Below are 20,819 nucleotides of genomic sequence, written 5' to 3'. Positions count from 1 at the left end.
GAAAATACTGATTGTGAAATGTTTAGGCAAATTGGTTGGGCATGTAAAAAGAAGATAATCCTGATGGGAGACTTTAATTACATTAATATAGAAATGGAAGGAGGAGGAGATAGCATGTGGGAGTAAAGAGAGTGAGTTTGTTGAATTTCTGAGATATAATTATCTTAAGCAGCATGTGACTGAAGCAACTACAGGCTTTAATGTTTTTGATTTGGTGATAACTTCACTAGATGTAGTTGTTAATGAGCTATTGACATTGAAACCATTAGTGAGAGTGATCATGAGGTACTTGTTTAGGAAGTGACAAAACAAAGAAAATCTTACTACCAAAAATGAATATATATGTGGAAGTATAAGGTGGGTGATTATGGGAAGCTCTATAGGCAACTAACATCAATACATTGGGTATATGAGTGCAGAAAAGATGTTGACAGTGCATGGAAATTCATAAGGCAGTATTTGGCACAAGCAGTGTATAAGTGCATACCAAGTGTTAAGCAAGTAAACTGAGTAGGAGTGAGATGGATGAACTGTGAAGCAAGCTGTGTTGGAAAAGAAAATGCTGTGGAGGATATACAAGACAGTTGGTGAGATTGGATCCATGAAGAGTAGAAAGTGCAGGCTAGGGAGGTGACAAACCTGGTAAAAGAAAGAAAAGGTGCAGTGTGAGAGGGGATTGGCTGATCAGACCAAGGTAGTGGCATTATTGAATATGCACTTATAGATTAGTCTGTATAACTGCAGTTGTAGTCAAGGTGCGGGAGAGATTTTATAAAAATAGAATATAATCTTGCAGTGGTGGACTTAGTATTCTTTATTATAGTCAGCAGAGGATAGGTCTTGTTTTAGCAATTTATTTGCATTTTATAATAAGGTATCAAGTGTGTTAGATAATGGAGAATCATATACACCAAAATAAAAAAAAAAAAAATGATAGCACAACATGACAAAATTTCATGCCGGCTGGGGCATCGCCTGGTGAAACAAGGCCCCTGTTGTTTTTGCCAGGGAACCAGGGAAAACAATGAAAAGTCAGCTACTGGAACAAATCTGAAAACACACCCCAACTCAAAATCACCAGAGTTAAAGATCGGTACTATCAATGTAAGAAGCCTGAATGGCAAAGAAATGGAGCTAGCTGAGGAATTAGATAAGTACCAGATCGACATAATAGGGGTGATTGAAACAAAAAAGACAAAAACTGGTGAGATCTTTCTGAGCAATAAATACAAAATGTTATATTCAGGCAATGACAATCAAGGGAAAGGAGTAGCCATAGTATTCAACACAAAATACGAGGCTAATCGTCTTGAATGGCAGTCAGTCTCAAGTAGAGTATTCTGGGCAAATATGAGAATGGGGAACTGGACAATGAGACTTATTTGTGCCTATGGTCCCACAGAAGGTTCTACTAAGGGAGAAGTGGAGGAATTTTTTGATGCTTTAGAGAAAGCAACTGACACAATGAAAAAGGAAAAGTTGATCCTTGTTGGGCATCTAAATAGCAGAGTAGGAAATGATTGTGTGAGACACAGAAATATTTTGGGAAAATTTGGACAAAAGAGCAAAGCAATAGTAATTGCAAATATCTGTTCGATTTCGGCTCAGGACATGGACTAGTTATTACTAACACCATGTTTTCCAACATAAAAATGTGCACAAATTCACATGAAGAGAAGAGGCAAGAGTGTACAGAGGATCTGAAATTGGAAGTGATCACTATTTAGTCTTGAGCAGGATAAAATTGAATTTCGTATTGAAAAGAATAAGATGTAAGAAAGTTTTAAAGCGAATAAAAGTTGAGCAGCTCTCAGATATGAACTGTAGACTAATATACACAAAGATTATTGAAGAAAAAATGAAAGAGTTCGAGAACAGCAACCAAACCTTGGAGATGCAGTGGCTAGCCTTAAAGAAAGCTCTGATTGATTCAGCTAGAGAGCCATGTGGTGAAGTTGTCTGCAAGGATAGAAAAATTAGAACTCAATGTTGGACACAGGAAGTTAAAGAGGCAGTGAAGGAAAAGAAGAAAGCATTTAAAGTTCCTGGCAAATAAGTCAGGTTGTGCTCTTAGAGAATACAGAGACAAATGTAAGAAAGCTAAACACTGTGTAAAACTAGCTAAACAAAAGTCATGGGAGGACTTTGGCAAGAATATAGAATATAAATATCAAGAATGTGGGAAAATATTCTGGAGGTTGTTGAAGAAGCTTAAGAATGGAGGAAAGAGTTCTGTAAAAGGAGTTAGAGATGATAAAGGTGACGTGAAAATGGGAAAAAAAGATATCCTTGAAGTATGGAGTAATTACTTTGAAAAACTGCTAAATGAAACAAGCAGTGATGACAGCACAGTGGTAAAAAACACTGACCAGGCATGCTTTCAGGAATACACATCCATACTTGAAGTAGAAAAAGCCATCAAAGGCTTGAAATATGGAAAGGCAGCAGGAGTAGATGATATTTGACCAGAAATGCTGAAGTATGGTGGTATAAGAGTCTTACAATGGCTGCACTGCATAGTTCAGAAAGCCCGGACAGAGGGACGAATTCCTGATGATTGGAGTAGAGCTCTCATAGTACCCATATATAAAAAGGGAAATAAAACTGAATGTGAGAATTACAGAGGTATTTCCCTATTGAGTGTTCCTGGCAAGATCTATGCAAGTATACTTGAGAAACGGTTGAGAAGAATTGTGGAAGAAAAGCTTGGTGAAGAACAAGCTGGATTCAGGCCAAATGGAGGCTGTCAGGATCAGATATTCACTTTATGACAAATAGTTGAAAAGTCATGGGAATATAACAAAGATCTGTATTTGAGTTTTGTTGATCTGGAAAAAGCATATGACAAAGTGCCAAGAGAGAAGCTATTCAAAATGCTGCAGTTGTATGGTGTCAATGGATCATTATATCAAGCAATACTTAGTCTTTATTTGAGTTGTAAGTCAGCATTTAGAATTGAAGGAAGTACAGGGAGATGGTTTGGTGTCAGACAAGGATATACATTATCCCCTCTGTTATTCATTATCTATATGGATTACATTATGAAGGAAAGTGGTATTAAACCTGATATCAAAATTGGAGATGTTAATGTCAGCTCTTGCTTTATGCGGATGATGTTATACTTCTAAATAAATCTGCTACAAGTCTGCATGATTCCTTGACTAAATTGAATAACTGTTGTGATAGATATGGTATGAAGGTCAGCAATAACAAGACAAAGATAATGAAAATAGGCATTAGCATTGTGAATGGAGAACCTATAAAACAAGTAAAACATTTCAGCTACTTAGGCACGATTTTTAGTTAAGATGGTAAATTAAATATGGAAATAGACAACAGAATCAACAATGCTGGTATGGTAGGAAGTCAACTGAATAAATTTATATGGAATAAGAAAGAAATTAGTGAAAACACTAAATTAGCTGTATACAAGACAGTGTTCAAACCAATTTTAACTTATGGATCTGAGAGTTGGGTCAGAAGTAAAACACTTGACCAAAGACAAAGATATGAGAGTCCTGAGAAAGATTAGAGGTCTGAACAGGTGGCATCAATAGCAATATCATATTAAAAATGAGGATATTAGGATATAACTTGACATTGTCAGCATTTAGGAATGCATTAGCAGAGCTAATCTCAGGTGGTATGGTCACTTAAATAGAATGGGCGAGGAAAGATTAGCCAAACAATTGTTCTCTGCCAGGTTGGCAGGGAAAAAACTCAGTAAGACCAAGATATAGGTGGATTGATACGGTAAAAAGCCTTAGAAGATAGATATATAAATATAAGATATGACAATGTTGTAGCTTTGACAGGTAACAGAGTGATTTGGCAGAAAATTGTAGGTAGGAAGTTAGTAATGTAAATTTTTCATGTAGTACTGTCATATCCTGTACACCCCTTGAGGGTAAAAATGTCAGCAATTTCATGATGATGAACTAGCATCATAACTTCTTAGGATTCATTTTTGATAAAAAGATTACATTCCTTGTTGACCTTCGTCATCTAATAAAAGACTACGAGAAAGCATTGAATCATCTTCATACTGTATCCTCAATAAAATAGGGTGCTTGTTGATGTTCCTTCCTTCACTTTTGTGTCACAAGTCTGTTTCTATGAGGAAGAGCCCCGTAATAGTTGGATCTTATTCATCATCAAGTTGTACAAATAGCTGCCAGTACCTTTTGCACAAATTGCCAATTCAGAGTCTTTATATTGATGTAAATGACCCTGTATTTTTCTCTTCCCTCTGAGGCACCTGTTCATTGTAGAGGGGACCTCCTATTGGCCCTTTTCATTCTTCCTCTTTTTCTATACCTTTCTTCCCGTAGTCTTTCTTTTTTACCAGACCACCATCACGTGTTTGCCTTGCAGTGCAACTGTGGACATCCAGAAAGGAGTATCCTAGTAGTCTTGTATTACTTTTGCCTCTGCTTTGGCAAGTGGGCCTGCCTGCAAGGGTCAACGATGTTGCAGTAAGTCTCACTGCATGATCTGGGGTTGGGATCCAAGGCTTGCTGGTATAGAGTTTGGGGTAGCCCTGGCATTCCACTCTCAAATGCAGTTATTGCTTGCAAGTCATTGGGGGATGTGTGTTCATGTGGCTCTATGGTGGGTGGGGAGCTCTGGCTCTTGACCAAAAACTTCTTGAGGATGAATTTTTCATCCTAAAACATTTTAGCGACTATAACGAAGTCCCAACCAAGTACTGATATCGTAGATGGTAACACTTGGTAACAGAAGTAAGAAAATAAAAGATATATGATACTAGTATAAATGTACTAGTGTTTTTGATCATTCAGGACTGGCAGGACCTCCAAAAAACTGTTAAGAAATGATGTTCTAGTGATATCCTTGTGGAGGCATCGTGTCAGCAACATTGCGAGAAATAATGAGAGCAACATAAATGGCCAATAAAGCAACATGTAAAAACCACAGTGATATCTTTAATTAGTAAAAGGGCAGATATTTTGTACTAAAATTAATAGTACATCTTCAGTGTCTGTAACAGTAATAGGAATGGAATACAAGCAAAGCCTTCAGTGGATCACCTATTAAAATACAATTGTTACCGCATGCTAGGAAATAATAGAAATAAGAAATTTAATCTATTAAGATAAATGGTTTTTTACATAAGATAAAAGTCTCCCAGATCTTTGAGAGAGACATACAGTCATTTCTATTTAAATTCGGTCTGTGCAAGATAGTTTCACAATGTTCTTTGAATAAGCATTCATATTTGAATCTGCATCTATGGTGGAGAACTGCTTTATCCCACTGGACACTATGAGTAGAGTCAATACTGTGCTGCACCAGACCAGACTTCAGAGGTTTGTTATAATCAATATAATATTGATGTTCTTTTATTCTTTTTTCAAAGAACGACCAGTTTGTTCAAAATAAGAGACATTGCATTCGCAAGGTATTTGGTAAATGCCAGCCAAAGATAGAGAAGACAGTTTATCCTTTGTAGAAGGTAATAAAGAAGAAATTTTGTTGATAAGAATGTATGTTGGAATCAATTCATACTTTTTCAGAATTCTACCTATAGGTTCTGAGATTCTTGGAATGTATGGAATAGGAACTCTGCAGACTGTTGAAGAAACTGTAGGTGTTGGAACATAAGAGTCAAGTATCTGTTGGATTTGATTGGAGTTGTAATCATTTGATTCCATTAACTTTTTAATGATGGAAAGTTCTTGTTGTAAGATTATTGGGGAAGAACAAACTTTATGTGCTCTATAAATTAGAGATTTAAGAATGCTAAATTTTTGAGACATGTGGTGCACAGACCATTTGTGAATGTATCTGACAGTAAATGTGGGTTTTTCGAAAGACGCTTGTAGATAAGGTACCAGAAGACGTTCTAGTAAGGAAGATGTCAAAAAATGGTAAAGTACCAGTGTTTTCTTTTTCCATAGTGAATTGGATGCGTGGGTGAAGTTTATTTATCCGTTGTAGAAAAATGGAAAGTTCATCTTCAGTGTGTAGCCAAACAGCAAAAACATCTTTGATGTAACGGTACCAAAGAGATGGTTGGGGATGAATGGATGAGAACATAGTATCTTCGAATTGTTTCAAATAGTAGTTTGCCAAGAGGTGGAGACAGGGGGCTACCCATGGCAGTATCTTGAATTTGTTTGTAGATTTTGTTTTTCCAACTGAAATAACCTGAGTGGATGACATATTCGAATATCCTTGCGATATCTGGAGGGTAATCTTCATATAAAGAATTGACTGTGTCGGTTAATGGGATATTGGTGAACAGAGAAATGATGTCAAAACTGACTAATATTTCAGAATCTGTAATTTTAATATTCTTGCTTTTTTCAAGAAAATCTGTTGAGTTTTTATATAGGATCTGGAATGACCAGTGAGAGCATTTAAGGAACGTGATAATACTTTTGCAATCCGATAAGTTGGAGAATCAATGCAATTTACGATAGGTCGTACAGGACAGCCTTCTTTATTGATTTTTGGGAGTCCATAAAGACGAGGAGTTCTTCCAAAGTAGGTGTGTATTTTATCCACGTAGTTAGGATCCCAACTTATAACCTCATCAAGTAATTTATTTAGTTGTTTAATTTGTGAATTAGTAGGATTACGTGTGATCTCTTGGTAGGTCGTGGTGTCTTCTAATAGGCTGGATACTTTTGTCTCATAGTCAGTCTTATTCATGATTACAAAAGCTTTTCCTTTATCGGCCTTAGAAATGGATATTGTATTATCTTTTCTTAAAACTTTATTAAAACTGCTCTGCAAGCACTAGTAATTCGCCTATCCATGGGATTTCTTATTACAGTATGTCCAATTTATTTACCATCGTGATAACCTTATCTTGCAACTGCCTGAACCATACTTCTGATGGTTGACTTTAATAGTCACAATACTCTGTGGGGTAGTGCCAACACAAATAGACAAAGTCGAATCATTGAAAGAATTCTTTGCATTAATGACCTCTCTCTTTTGAACAATAGACTCAATACTTTATACCATATGCTTACCCGTTTTTCCACATTGGTTATACTATAAATTAAAGATGCCAAGAAATTATATACTTGGTTTAATCCTTTATCCAAGTGTGAGCAAACAAAGTTTGCACCTGAACTATTTTCAGGACTGGGGCAACTTGTATATAGAAGCTTATAACTTCACATCACTTGCCTTAGTATCCCATAATGCAAAGTGCATATCCTTATGGGTATGTATAATGCCATGCATTAGGGGAAGGGTCATTACCCAGACTGGTTTCAACCTTTATTGAGGTGAAAAAGTAAAGGGTTGCTCATCATAGGCCTAGAGTAGTTAGTATAGGGATGCAAGGGAGCCTGATAGTATTAGGAAAAAGAATGACAGACAGATAGCATGAGAGATATAGAAAAGGCCTCAGCTCTTTTATATCATCATATAGCCAAAGGCTATCAGTTTTCCTTTTTCACCAATCTTATATAGATGAACAACCAAAAGACCAATTGAAACTACAATGCAAAGATGACTAATACCCAGTTGGTTAGTCCCATCTGGGTTAACTGCCTCGAGTTGGCCTTCTCTGCTTGGGATTGCTCTCCAGTCATCCTTGCAATTGACTATAAGACCACATTGAATTAAGAGGATGGAACTATTTAAAAAGCCTCTCATAGTAAGAATAGACAGAATTTTTTCTTCCCCTGGTGAATATTGCATAATGCGGGTGGTCCACACCATCTAGTGATAAATTTGATATCTCCTAGAATGTTTCTTTCTAAATATAAAAATCATCTGACTGAAAAATAAAATTTCCACAATACAAGATTATAAAGCATTTGGATGTCATATTGATGGTTTCAAATCCGTTTCTTTCTAACCTTCCATAAATGATATTTTAATTCATTAATTATAAAAATCAAAATTCTCTTTTCGTTGCCGACAGGAGGTGGGCACTCCAAAAAAATTACCTGTTTTGTTGTAAGTAACGGAATGCCCAACACATTACATAATCTGTTCAAAATATGCAGGGCAAGAGGGCAGCTGTTTCCATTCGGTAACAGATGTCACAGATTGGATCTCCGATGTTAAAGTACAGATGTCACAGTTGGATCTCCGATGTTTCATCAAGTTATGAAACAAAATGTTGTTGTCTGTACCCAACTGTGGAACTTCGTGGCAAAAGAGATTAAAGATTTCTTTATACTAAATTTTACCTTTTTTTTTAATGGAAAGGATGTCAATTCCAGAGTGTTTTAGCAGTCTTAGAGTGAAGCACAGAGTGTTGTAGTATTCAGGAACAATCTCAGCGTTTGGACCTGTGCAATCATTAACTCCAAACAGGGGAAGATGAAAACCAAAGTAGTAGTGGAGAAGGTCTGCACATATGTGATCAATCTGCAATATTTTATGGATTTTAGAAGCTGTATTGCTTAGATAACATTATTGAGGTCCCATAAGTGGGAGCCAGACCCAGAGGTGATACCATGGTTGAAGTAATGCAGAAGTCATATTTTTATATACGAGTTGCCAAAAGGTCTCGCACCTTATTATTAAAATACTCTCGATTGGAGATAGTTGTTGGAAATTTTCCCACTTGGTTATACTATAAATTAAAGATACCAAGAAATTATATATTTTGTTTGACTTCTGCATTATTGCAATCTTTGTATCATCTCTTGGTCTGACTCCCACTGATGAGACCTTAATAAAGGTCGAACCAGTTAGTGACTCTTTTCCCATAATGCATAGCATTATAATATCCATAAGGCTATGTGCTTTGCATTATGGGATACTAAGGCAAGTGATGTGAAGTTATAAGCTTTTGTATACAAGTTGCCCCAGTCATGAAAATAGTTCAGGTGCAAACTTTGTTTGCTTACTTGGATAAAGGATTAAACGAAGTATATAATTTCTTGGTATCTTTAATTCCTATGCTTACCTGTTCATATTCTGCAATTGATCTTACAATCTGCTCCCCTTCCATTCTTCCAATGCTCATGTGGGATGTTGTAGAGAACATATATCAAAGCAATCACTTTCCTGTTCTTTCCATAATGTCTTCACAGGAACCATGTTCACCTACATGGATGCACATATGTAAAATGGACCAGGCTGAATGGAATACTTTTTCTCATCTTGCAAAATGTAATGTTGATACTGTCTAATACCTATCTGTTATAACGTTCTGTATTTCTATTACATATTTCTCAACCCTGCTTTGTCTTTTTTGTTCTTTCCTTAAAACTTCTTGAACTTCATGAATGGTGATTGCTGCCATTTATTTACTTCTGCTAGATCTTATGTTCTTGCTCTATAGCATTGGTGTTCAACCTTTTTTTTACTACGTGAGCTACTTTTCTATAAAAAGTTATTCGGCGATCTACTCTCTTATATATGAGTTATTCGATGATCTACTCTCTTATATAGATCACGTTACCCCAACCTGATATCTGATTACGCACAAATAAACAACTAAAAAAAAAATACACAACTAAAAACTTTATTTGTGTATTTAAAAATTTATCACTTTTAATTATTTTAATACAACAAAAAAAACCCAAATATATTGGAATAAAATATTTATTTCTCTATTTTGGAAAACCAAAGTTAGAACAAACAACAGATTGATTACAAACTCACAAGTTACAGGAAATGCTGGTTGATTAAAAAAAAAAATAAAAAGTTAATGTGAAATTTGGCATTGTTTGGACCTCGCAATATTTTCATAGTCAAGTTGATATGAAGAAGTGGCCAATCAGACAATCATCCAAATGATTGTTTGTAATTTCCTTTCTTGATTTATTTTTTATGATGGTCATATTTGAAAAAGCGGATTCTGACAAGTATGTCAATCCAAAACACGACAGAATTTTTCGCGCAATATCAGTTAATATTGGGAATTTTTCATGTGCATACTTCCAAATGACTTCATTGTTTATTGATTTTAAATGTAAACTATTCTGAATGTTTAATATCTCAGGTTCTACTTCAGCTTGGTTTATATCAAACAGCCCACTAATTTTACTTGAAATTTCTGTGGTGATCAAGTTTTCTTGAAATGGATTATTGATAAAAGATACAATCATTTCAGTTTTATTAAAATCTTTAAATCTTGAATTTATTTCTTCCTCAACTAATTCTATTTCACGAATAAATTTGTTTAAATCATAGCGAAGCATTTCTTGATTTTGTTCAAAAAATTTTAATAAATATGGGAGATGTCTAAATTTGCAGTCATTTATATTTTTCTTTAATAAAAGTAAGTATTGTTGGAAAGTTTTTATTGAACTCAACCTGTCAATTAAATTTTTAACTCTACCTTGTAACTCTAAATTTAAATAGCTTCATTTCCTACAGAAACCTACTAAAAATGATAAGTGTAACAACCATCTTTTATTACTCAATTGTGGATAAATATCTCCTTTTTCATCAAGAAAATGTTTTATATCGTTAATTAATACAAGAAATCTTTCTAAAAATTGACTTCTGTTGAGCCAGCGAACATTATTGTACAACAGAAGTTCCCTACCATCATCTGCCTGTAATTTAAATAACCGCCGTTGCAGGGCTTTTCCTCGAACAGAATTTACAATTTTAAATGTAATATCCAAAACATCTTTTGTTTAATCTTTTACTACATGGTACCTTGTTGGTGAATAATACAGTGGTACGTTAAAAAATCTGGATATTTGTCATCCTTTTTACATAATGAAATGAAGCCTGATTTATTACCTATCATTGCAGGAGCACCATCAGTAGTAATAGACACAAGTTTAAAAAGCGGAAGTTTGTGTTGTTTCACAAATTCATCAAATGCCAAAAAAATGTTTTCTCCCCTAGTCCTTCTCAATAATGGTATAATTTTCAAAAGTTCTTCTTTACTTGAATAATCTTGAAATACCATGCGAATAAATACCATTAACTGAGCAATATCAGTGATGTCGTTTGATTCATCAAATTGTAATGAAAACGCAACACACTGGTGAATGTCTGACATTAATATGACCTGGAAACTTTTCTACGGCAATCGAAACTCTTTCTTTCGGCAATTTGAAACCTTGTCTGCGGCCTAGAAATAGTCTCTCTCTCTCTAGCGATGTCTCGAACCAAGAAGCTCCTTTCTGGAAGCGGGAAACTCCTCTCTCAAGCAATGTGGATCTGGGCAGCCTCTCTGACGGTGACGCTGGACCAGGCGGCCTCCTCTCTGACAATAATTCTGGAACTGGGACCCCTTCTACTTGCTTCAATCCCTTTTTATTAGACCTCCTCTGAGTCCTCGCATGAAGTTTGGCAACCCGCCAAAGAATCGGTATGAGTCTTTCATCTTAAGTTTCAAGTTCGGTACACCTTTTGTTCTCCTCCACTTCCTTTTGATTGTAAGTTGCCGGCCTTTGGAAAGTTGTTTGAATTCTTTCTGACTGACTTCGGAGATGTTTACACTTAGAACCTGCAAGCCTTTCTCATACATACAAGTTTCAATAACAATCTTTCTAATGCCGCCATGCACAACTTCGGCGACAAAAACATTACCTTTGTTTTTAACACTAACATATTCTTATTAAAGCAGTATATACAGTTAGCTTCAAAAGAGTTATTTACAAAAACATCTAATACAAACTATACCGTGGCAAACAAATTTTATTTTTTTACAATATTCACATGGGACTTAACCTAAGTAAAAAATTGATTTAATGCGCTTTGGAATATTTAAGCTACAATCGAGTTTTTACACTTTGCTTATAATCGTATTCACTTGGCTCGCTGTTTGACTTCCACTGATCCAAATTAATTCAATTACCTGGACTTATAAGAAAATTACTGATTTGAGAATTTTAACGAAAAATAAATAAACAATAGCAATACACTTAAAGCGAATTAAAAATAATACAAAATAATGATAAATAAAACATTGTTTTCAGTTTTAATTACATTTGTAAGTAAGGAGGAATACACAAGAGATCGACCAAAAATCACTCTGCAATCGACGGTTTTGACATCCCTGCTGTATGGTATAACAAATTTATTTGTTTTGTGACTGTGTCAGTTAGACTATGTATTGAGTTCGAGATTATAATATTTTAAACTAAAGACAAAAGCAGGTATTGATAGTGTTCCCTGCTTATGTTGATCTTTACCTTTAATTAGTCATGGCTTGATTATTGATCACTTAAACTTTATCTTATGCAAGTTTGAATTTTTTAGGATAGTGCATTGACAAAATGAGTCGAATGTGTTGTTCACAAACCATTTAATTAAATCAAAAAGGAATATTTACACAGTCTGATCCACATTAACATACATATATATATATATATATATGTTATGTGTAGATTGTGAAATCGCACAATTCACGGAATGCGCAACATTGTATAACACGCATGCACAAATCATGAAATGAGCATTACTTTTTAGTTACAGCATATAAATAGATGATACACAGGTGAAGAGTAATAAAATAGTTTTAATTCAAAAATTTTTATTACATAAAAATAGTTGTGTACTTTGACAAAACACAAGAAAAATATTATTACCAAACTTCTTTCGTTGCAACTAACAAGTAAACAGTAATTGAGGATTTTCACAACACTTGTTTGGATGGCATGAAGGGTTAGGTTATGTTATGGACAACGTGTTTTACAAGAGAATCTTTTGAATCTTTGTCCATAACCTAACCTAACCCTTCATGCCATCCAAACAAGTTTTGTGAAAATCCTTAATTATTGTTTACTTGTAGTTGTAACGAAAGAAGTTTGGTAATAATATTTTTCTTGTGTTTTGTCAAAGTACGCGACTATTTTTATGTAATAAAAGTTTTTAAATTAAAATGTTGTGCATTCCGTGAATTGTGTGATTTCACAATCTGCGTGTAACATATATATACAATTTGCATTACAAGTCTTTGTCAGTTTCATTTCTTCCTGATTTAGACTTGTCCAGTAAATGACATCAAAATAATATTGAGAGATGTGAATGCCAAGATTGGTAGAGAAAATAGGTATAGATCGACTACATGATGAAACTAATGATATTGGACAAAAACTCATCTGCTTTGCAGCTAAGCACAACATGGTTATGGCAAGTGTTGGATCCTACTTCTTAATTTATACTTTGGATCCGACATGTTAGTCACTATGATGTTCTTAAACAAAATTATAAGTTGCTGGTTGATTTCTAATTCAATATAGAGAAAATTTATATTTATAGACTGCGCCACTCTGTCTGAATTAGTTCAAGAATTGAAGAAAAACCAACTCACAACTATCCTCTTTTATATGATGTTATTATATATACTGGCCGAGTATATTTAACTTACTTAATTTTCCCGCTTTGGTTCGAATATTTTATGAATGGTGCAGTAAAAGAGATTCATGCAAAATACAACTTTTCATTAACAAAAACAAACATTTAATTTTAAAATCATAAATTTTACACAACTTCAAATCAGTAATTAAGATATCACAATCACTTCAGCTTCTCCGATAAGTACAATCAAAGTCTGACAAGACAAATCTGTTATCTCTATATTACAGTCTTTTCATAGTTCCTTAAGTTCCAAATACAATAAAAATTGCAGTAATACCTCTTCACAAACAGACACTTTTAATTTTACGCTTCTTTTAATTCTCTTACTGTTAACATCAGGGAATTCTAAGATGAAACTCACACACTTCTCTGAACAGAAATATTAAAGTTGGAATAATCTTACCGTTAATCTTCTTCCTTCATTAACATACACACAAACACTTTTTATAACTGTAAACACTTTTAACAATAAACAGCACTCATTAAAATAAATCTTCTAGCATTAACTGAATTAATTTACGGGCACAATACATATAATCAGATGTTCTTGTATGAAGCACTACTGATTACTCTTGAATTAGGGCAATACACAATAATTCTTTAACTTGGGGTTTTATATGTACAGATGTTCATTCCTCCGGCATTCAAATAATTCTTTAGGCACTATAATTCTAAACACTGCTATCATTAAACACAACCCTGTTGCCTCTATTTATACTCTAGTTACTTCTTACTATGCTTCACGTTTCAGTGTGTCCTTGAGAGGTCGGCCCTGAAAATAAATCTCAACTAAAATATCGCTAGTCATTCAGTAGTCACTCAGCTATCTTCTGTTGCTTTATTTGTTATTCAGAAACTTATTAGCTAACTGCGTCTCAACTTGTAGACTTTATTTAGTTGCTTGAGTGACTTGCCAACTCGCTATTATCGCACTGTGATTGCCGAATGCCCGATTCCAACCTAATGCCAATCCTTCTCTCTCTAATGAATCTCTAATGCTCTAATCTCCTAATGCTTTTTTTTTCCAGCGTTCCTCCTTTTTATATCCATTTTTCCCGCCTAAATTCTTCTCAAGATCTCTTTAACTTTCCAGTAAACTTTCAGCATTTTCAATAAACCTCCTCTTCACGTTCTGTTCCAATTCTCGCACTCGCTTACTTACATGCGTCTCCATGACAACAAAACAAAACATAAATAAAATTGAGCTATTATATAACGTTAAACTTTCACAAACAGGAATAAATAGAGAATATTTACATTTCAAATAATGCGCAGTTAAATTATCAAATACAAGTTCTTATAATATTAAAGAGTAATAATTAAAATAGTTTAATAATATTTTATCACAGAGTTTTTCTACTATTAATACATACGTTCTTGATTAAATAATTAAATATTAGATAAAATTAAAGGTAGTTATATGAATATTAAATTTTAAACAAGTGATTTACATTAAATAATATTTACAAATGTAGCCTTTGCCATGGTGGATTATGTTGGATTCTGAGGAGAGTATTAATAATTTAAATTTCTCTTCATTCAGAATCCAACGCAAGTACATCCACCATAAGAACATCTATAAAATAACATGGAAATCTCCTGATGGAAATACCTTCAATTAAATCAATCATATTATTATTGATGCAAGACATCTATCGGATATATTAGATGTTAGGTCCTATTGTGGTGCAAACTTTGGTTCAGACCACTATTTAGTGATAAGTAAATTAAGAGTAAGAATCTCAAATGCCAGTAAGACTTGTGGAGAATGCCCACAGACATTTAATTGTGATAAATTTTAAAGACTCAGAAATTAAAAGTTTTTAAATGAATGTGAAAACCAACTAAAGCAAAAAAATTTCAAAATTATTGAAGATATTAATACAAAATGGAACACTTAAAAAAAATCCTTCTAAATTCAGGCAATGCCATTCTGGGTAAAGCATTCAGAAAATAAAACATAATGATTAGTTTGATGCTAAGTGTGCAGCATCCACATTAAAAAAAAATGAAGCCCAAAAAAGGTTCTTGGATGATCGATTTAGAGATATTGAACATCTTAGGGGATCCAACGAAAGGAGAGCTTTCTTTAGAAAAATAAATATAGGTCATAAAGACTTTAAACTTAGAACGACTAGGTAAAAGTAAAAATGAAACCCTGCTGAGTAACAAAACTGATATATTACAAAGATGGAATGAACATTTTGATGAATTGCTGAATCATGAAAATACGGGCAGTGAAGAATTTGATGTCACTTCAAGTAGCAACCAAGAAGTGATCGAACCTTTACACTAATTGAAATTGAGGATTGGCTTAAGAAACTGAAAAATAATAAAGCATCTGGACCAGGCTCAACACCATCAGAACTCCTGAAAAATGCAGGGCCAGCTGTTATAGAAGCAATTCATAATATTTTGCACTCAATCTGGCTTAATGAAATGCATCCCTCAGAATGGAAACAAGGTATAATATGTCTCATACATAAAAAAAAAAAAAAGATAATACATTCTTGAATGCTCCAATTATAGAGAGATAAGTGTACTCTGTACTGCTTATAGAATATTCTCGAATATCCTATTTAACAGGTTATTTCCTTTTGTTGAAGGAATTATCGGGACTGTCTATATGGATTCCGAAAGGGAAGGTCCACTTTAGAACAAATATTCAATCTTTACCAGAATCTTGAGAAATGTAATGCATATGGTATCGATACACATCACCTTTTCATGAGAGTATAAACAGAATGTTACTCATAAGAGCCATGAGAGATTTTAACTTCCTGGAAAAATTAGTAAGGTTTATTGCACTTACTCTCAAAGAAACAACATTGAAAATTCTAATCCAAGGAAGTGTCTCAGAACCTATGGAATTTAAAAATGGAGTAGGACAAGGAGATGGCCTTGCTTTAATATCGTTTTGGAGAAAATAATTAGAAATTCAAATATCAATACTAGAGGAACCATTTTTAACAAATCTGTATAAATCCTTGTCTTTGGCTGATGACATAGATATCATAGCAAGAATACCTATACCCCTAACCTAAAACAGGCTTTTTTTTCCTTTTTTTTTTTGGCTCTAGAAAGTGAAGCAAAGAAAATGCATCTCATGATCAATCAAGTAAAACCAAATATATGGAATGCAGAAAAAAAAAATAAACCCTACTAATTCTTTAGAAATTGGACTTTACCTACTTAGGATCAGAAGTTAATACCAAGAATGATATACAGGGTGTCCACAAATGATTACCCTGATTTCAACTGACTATAATATTTTAACAATGAAACTAATTGAATAAATTTTTTTGCAGGTAAACTTAAGCACTCATACTGGTATTTCCATACTGGTATCTTCAGTGTACTGCTTTTGCCACCTGGAGTGCTGCTGCTGATTTTTTTTTTTTTTAAATGACTTCAGTACATGATAACTAATATTTAAGGAATTGACAGCGTATACTAGAAATATAGATTAAATAAACTTTAATATATACCTTCCGATATTTCGGCGAACGTCACGTTGCCATCTTCTTGGGAACTTACTACACAGACACGTGCACACAAGTACTAATAACAGCAAATGAGACTGAAGCTAGGAAGCTAGCATTTCCTAAAGTCCTGATGGTGCTCCCTGGCGGGCTATATTGGTAGTTCTTGGCCTTTGGGCTGAAGTTCTGATAACAGTTTCCCAAATTTGGGGCAGTTTCATGCATCCAAATTTGTTGAGGTTTGGCATGTTCCTAAGGGCCGAGGCTGATTCCATGAATAGTCTTTCATACTTGAACTTGCTGCGGTGTATTACTGTGGCTTTCTTCCATCTTATTCTGTGGCGAGTATCCAGAGCGTGGCCTGCAAGCCCAGAGTGGCTGTACTGGTAAAATCGGATGTAATCCTTGTGTTCTGAGATTCTGATATTTGCTGTCCTGCCTGTTTGGCCAAAGTAGGACAGTTTACAGCTGCAAGGGACCTGGTATACACCAGGTAGGTCTAGGGGAAGTGGTTGGTCTTTGGTGGAGCGGATAAGGGTTGCCAGTTTTCTATGTGGTCTGTAACAGGTGGTCAAGTCGTTTTTTTTTAGGATTTTATTGATTTTTTCCGAGGTGCCTCTGATGTAGGGAATAGTGATAGATTTAGAGTAATCTTTTTTGTGAAGGGGAGGGGGTGGTGGGTTGTGGATAACTGGGTTAAGTATTTTTTTGGATTTTTTGGAGGGGGTAGCCGTTGGCTGAGAAAGTGTCACGGATGTGATTTAGTTCAGTGGTTAGGGCTTGATCATTAGAACAGATTATTTTTGCCCTGATGGAGGGAATTTAAGGAGAAAGGTGACCGGCAGACACATGAACAGTATAAAGCCCAGACCAGAAGGGTAACGAGTGTGGTAAGAAAAGAAAAGAAGGATTATGAAAGAACATTGGCCATGCAGTGTTTATGTATATGGCAGAATGATTTTAAAGAATTCCGATGGCAGGGAGGTAACTGAATCAGTTGATATAGTAGAATTACTGAGTGAGCACTTTGCAAGAGTATATCATCCATGTGGTGACATTGCAGAAATGAATGAACCAAAAGTTTATATAGGAATTGTGGTGAATGAGTTGGAGGTGAGTAGTCTATTACAAAACCTCAATGTCAATACATCTGTGGGATTGGATGGTATACTAACTCGTGTCGTACGTGAAGCGGCTAAAGAATTGTCAGTACCCTTGACCATTCTGTTTAATCTGAGTCTCAGATCTGGGTTACTCCCAAGGGGGTGGAAAGAGGGGAAAATAGTTCCACTGCATAAAGGAGGTTCCAAGACTGCTGTTGTAAATTACCGACCGATTAGCATATCAGGAATCGTCGTCAAGGTCTTGTAGAAACTAGTCAAGAGAAGAATCAAGATTGGATAGATGAAAATGGGATACTGTATGGGGGACAACATGGTTTTGTGAAGGGTAGATCATACCTCAGTAATTTGCTCATGTTTTATAACACAGTAATGACTGAACTGGATAAGGGTAATTATCCAGTTCAGTGATTCTATTGGACCTTGCCAAGGCCTTTGATAGGATACCACATGGAACTCTAATCAGTAAACTGGAGCAGATGGAGATGGATATAGCGTTGGTGAGATGGATAGAAGGGTGGTTGATGGAGAGATACCAGAGAGTGGTTTATTCAGGAGTGGAGTCCAAAAGACGGCTTGTGACTGGTGGTGTGCCGCAGGGTTCTGTTCTTGGACCACTACTTTTCAATTTATTCATTAACGATATAGGAAAGGATCTGAGAGAAAGTGTTCACTTGTTTGCTGATGCTGCAAAGTTGGGTAGAGCAATTGCGAGTGCACAGGATGTCAAAATTTTGCAGGATGATTTGGATAGTTTGGAGGACTGGGCTAAGGAAAATGGATGTCAATTTAATGTGCAATGTGTAAGGTTATGCATTTTGGAGTGAAAAGATTAGCAGCAGTATATCACATTGGTGGAACCGTACTCCAGGAGATTGATGAGGCCAGGGATTTGGGAGTGTTGGTGGATTGGGAGTTGAAGTTTAGGGTGCACATTGCAAAAGTGGCTAAAACAGCTCATCAAATCACTTGGTTACTGAAAAATACTTTAACAAGCAGAGACAAACAAGTTATTGTTCCTCTATATTGAGCCTTGATAAGACCCCATGTGGACTACTGTGCCCAGATATGGGCGGCAGGGTTTCTTCTTAATGGGGAGGAGGTGGAGAGGATCCAGAGATGAGAGACCAAGATGGTGGAAGGTCTGTGGAATGAACCTTATGAGAACAGATTGAAGATTTGTGGGTTGCAAAAATTGGTTGATAGGCAGAAAAGGGGTAATATGATTGAGACATTCAAATTACTGAAGGGTTCTGGAAATACTTTTATTGGGATTATATTGATCAAGTGCATATAATAACAACTAAGTTATACCAACTAGTTTCGCCAACTTAGTCTGTTGGCATCTTCAGGGTTCATAACTGATGTATGGCACTAAAAAGTAAAAAACTGTTACAAACTATAATCAATCGATTCCAAGTATATTAAACAAAGAACAGAGCGCGTACAATACATTCATAGTGCGTGGATGATATCACTTGTTGTTATTTAGGAACGTTCTATAGTTGGCACTATAATTCAGTTCTGGCGAGTTGAAGGATCTGATGAGGGTCTTCCAGATCACGGGCAAGATTAGTCCTTGGTTCCTGTTAAGGTTTTGTATACAGCGGGCAACTGTTGTAGCCTCCTTAAAAATTCGGGAGCAGAAGTCCTCCTCCATGTAAGGAATTGTGCTTCTTTCCTGCTCTATGGTATGGTTCGTTCTTGAGAAATGAAAAGCTAACCCCGATTTTTCTTCTCTGTTATTATTGACGTCATCTATGTGTTCTTTTTGCCTAATTTCAAGGCTCCTTGAAGTTTGGCCGATGTAATTCAAACCGCACGAGCATGGTATGTTATAAACTCCAGCATACTTGGAGAAAGGATGGCTATCTTTTGGAGAACTTAAGAATTGTCTAATCGTTTCTGTGGGTTTAAAGGCCACTCTTATTTTATGTGGTCTAAGGAGTCTAGCAATCTTGTTGGAAACTGTCCCTAAGTATGGAATGACGATGGTAGAAATATAACGTACATCATCTTGTTGTCTTTGTCGGGGTTCAGAGAAAAGTATCTTGTGGACGAGTCTTCGAGGAAATCCATTCATGGTGGTGAGGTTGGTGGATATCAGGGATAGTTCTTCCTGGAGGTCTTGTTGATCTGTTGTAAGGAGAGAGGCATGGTTCTTCAACATGTGTACAATACTAAGTTTCTGAGAAATGTGGTGCGAGGAAGTGAAATGTAAATAACGTCCTGTATTGGTAGGTTTGCAGTAAACTGAGAGGTTGATATCATCATTCGGAAGCTTCTAAATTAAAGTGTCCAGAAATGATAATTGGTTATCTTCTTCAAGTTCTAGAGTGAATTTGATTGTGTGGTGTAGAGAGTTGATTTTGTTAAGAAAGTCGAACAGGTCCTTTTTTGTGTGGTTCCAAACGATAAAGATATCATCCACATATCTCCACCATACTGTGGATTTAGGGTCTGTTTGAATTAAGATTTTACTTTCAAAATCCTCCATAAAGAGATAAGCACAAGATGGAGAGAGGGGGCTACCCATTGCAAGGCCAGTCAATTGTTGATATATGATTTTATTCCATAAGAAAAAGTTTGATGTTAAACAATGACGGAACAGAGAAGTAATGTCTTGTAGGAGCAAACTTCCTAAAATGTTGATGACTTCCTCCACAGGGATGTTAGTGAATAGAGATGTAACATCCAGGCTGGCGAGTATATCCGTATTGGAGATAGAGATGTTGTTCAGTTTCTCAACGAAATGTTGCGAATTTCGTATATATGTGTCTGAATTATGGATGTGAGGTTTGAGGAGGCCTGCCAGGTGTTTAGATAACAGATAAGTTGGCGAATTGATTCCATCCACAATCGGGCATAGTGGTGTTCCATTTTTGTGTACCTTAGGAGCGCCATATAGTCTTGGTGTTAGTGGATGCATGGATTTCAATCTTTGTTT

General features: G+C 35.3%; 1 protein-coding gene across 4 annotated transcripts in view; it reads left to right on the top strand.

The window, feature by feature from the left end:
- HPS4 (Hermansky-Pudlak syndrome 4 protein) overlaps positions 1–20,819 on the top strand; it is a 304,728-nt gene that overhangs the window by 196,085 nt on the left and 87,824 nt on the right. The gene's annotated exons all lie outside the window — the stretch shown is intronic.

This window comes from Typopeltis vanoorti, chromosome 24 (genome assembly GCF_054136105.1).
Source record: "Typopeltis vanoorti isolate ZY-2024b chromosome 24, IOZ_Tvanoo_1.0, whole genome shotgun sequence".
NCBI classification, from domain to species: domain Eukaryota; kingdom Metazoa; phylum Arthropoda; class Arachnida; order Uropygi; family Thelyphonidae; genus Typopeltis; species Typopeltis vanoorti.
This window is presented reverse-complemented; position numbering and strand designations above follow the sequence as displayed.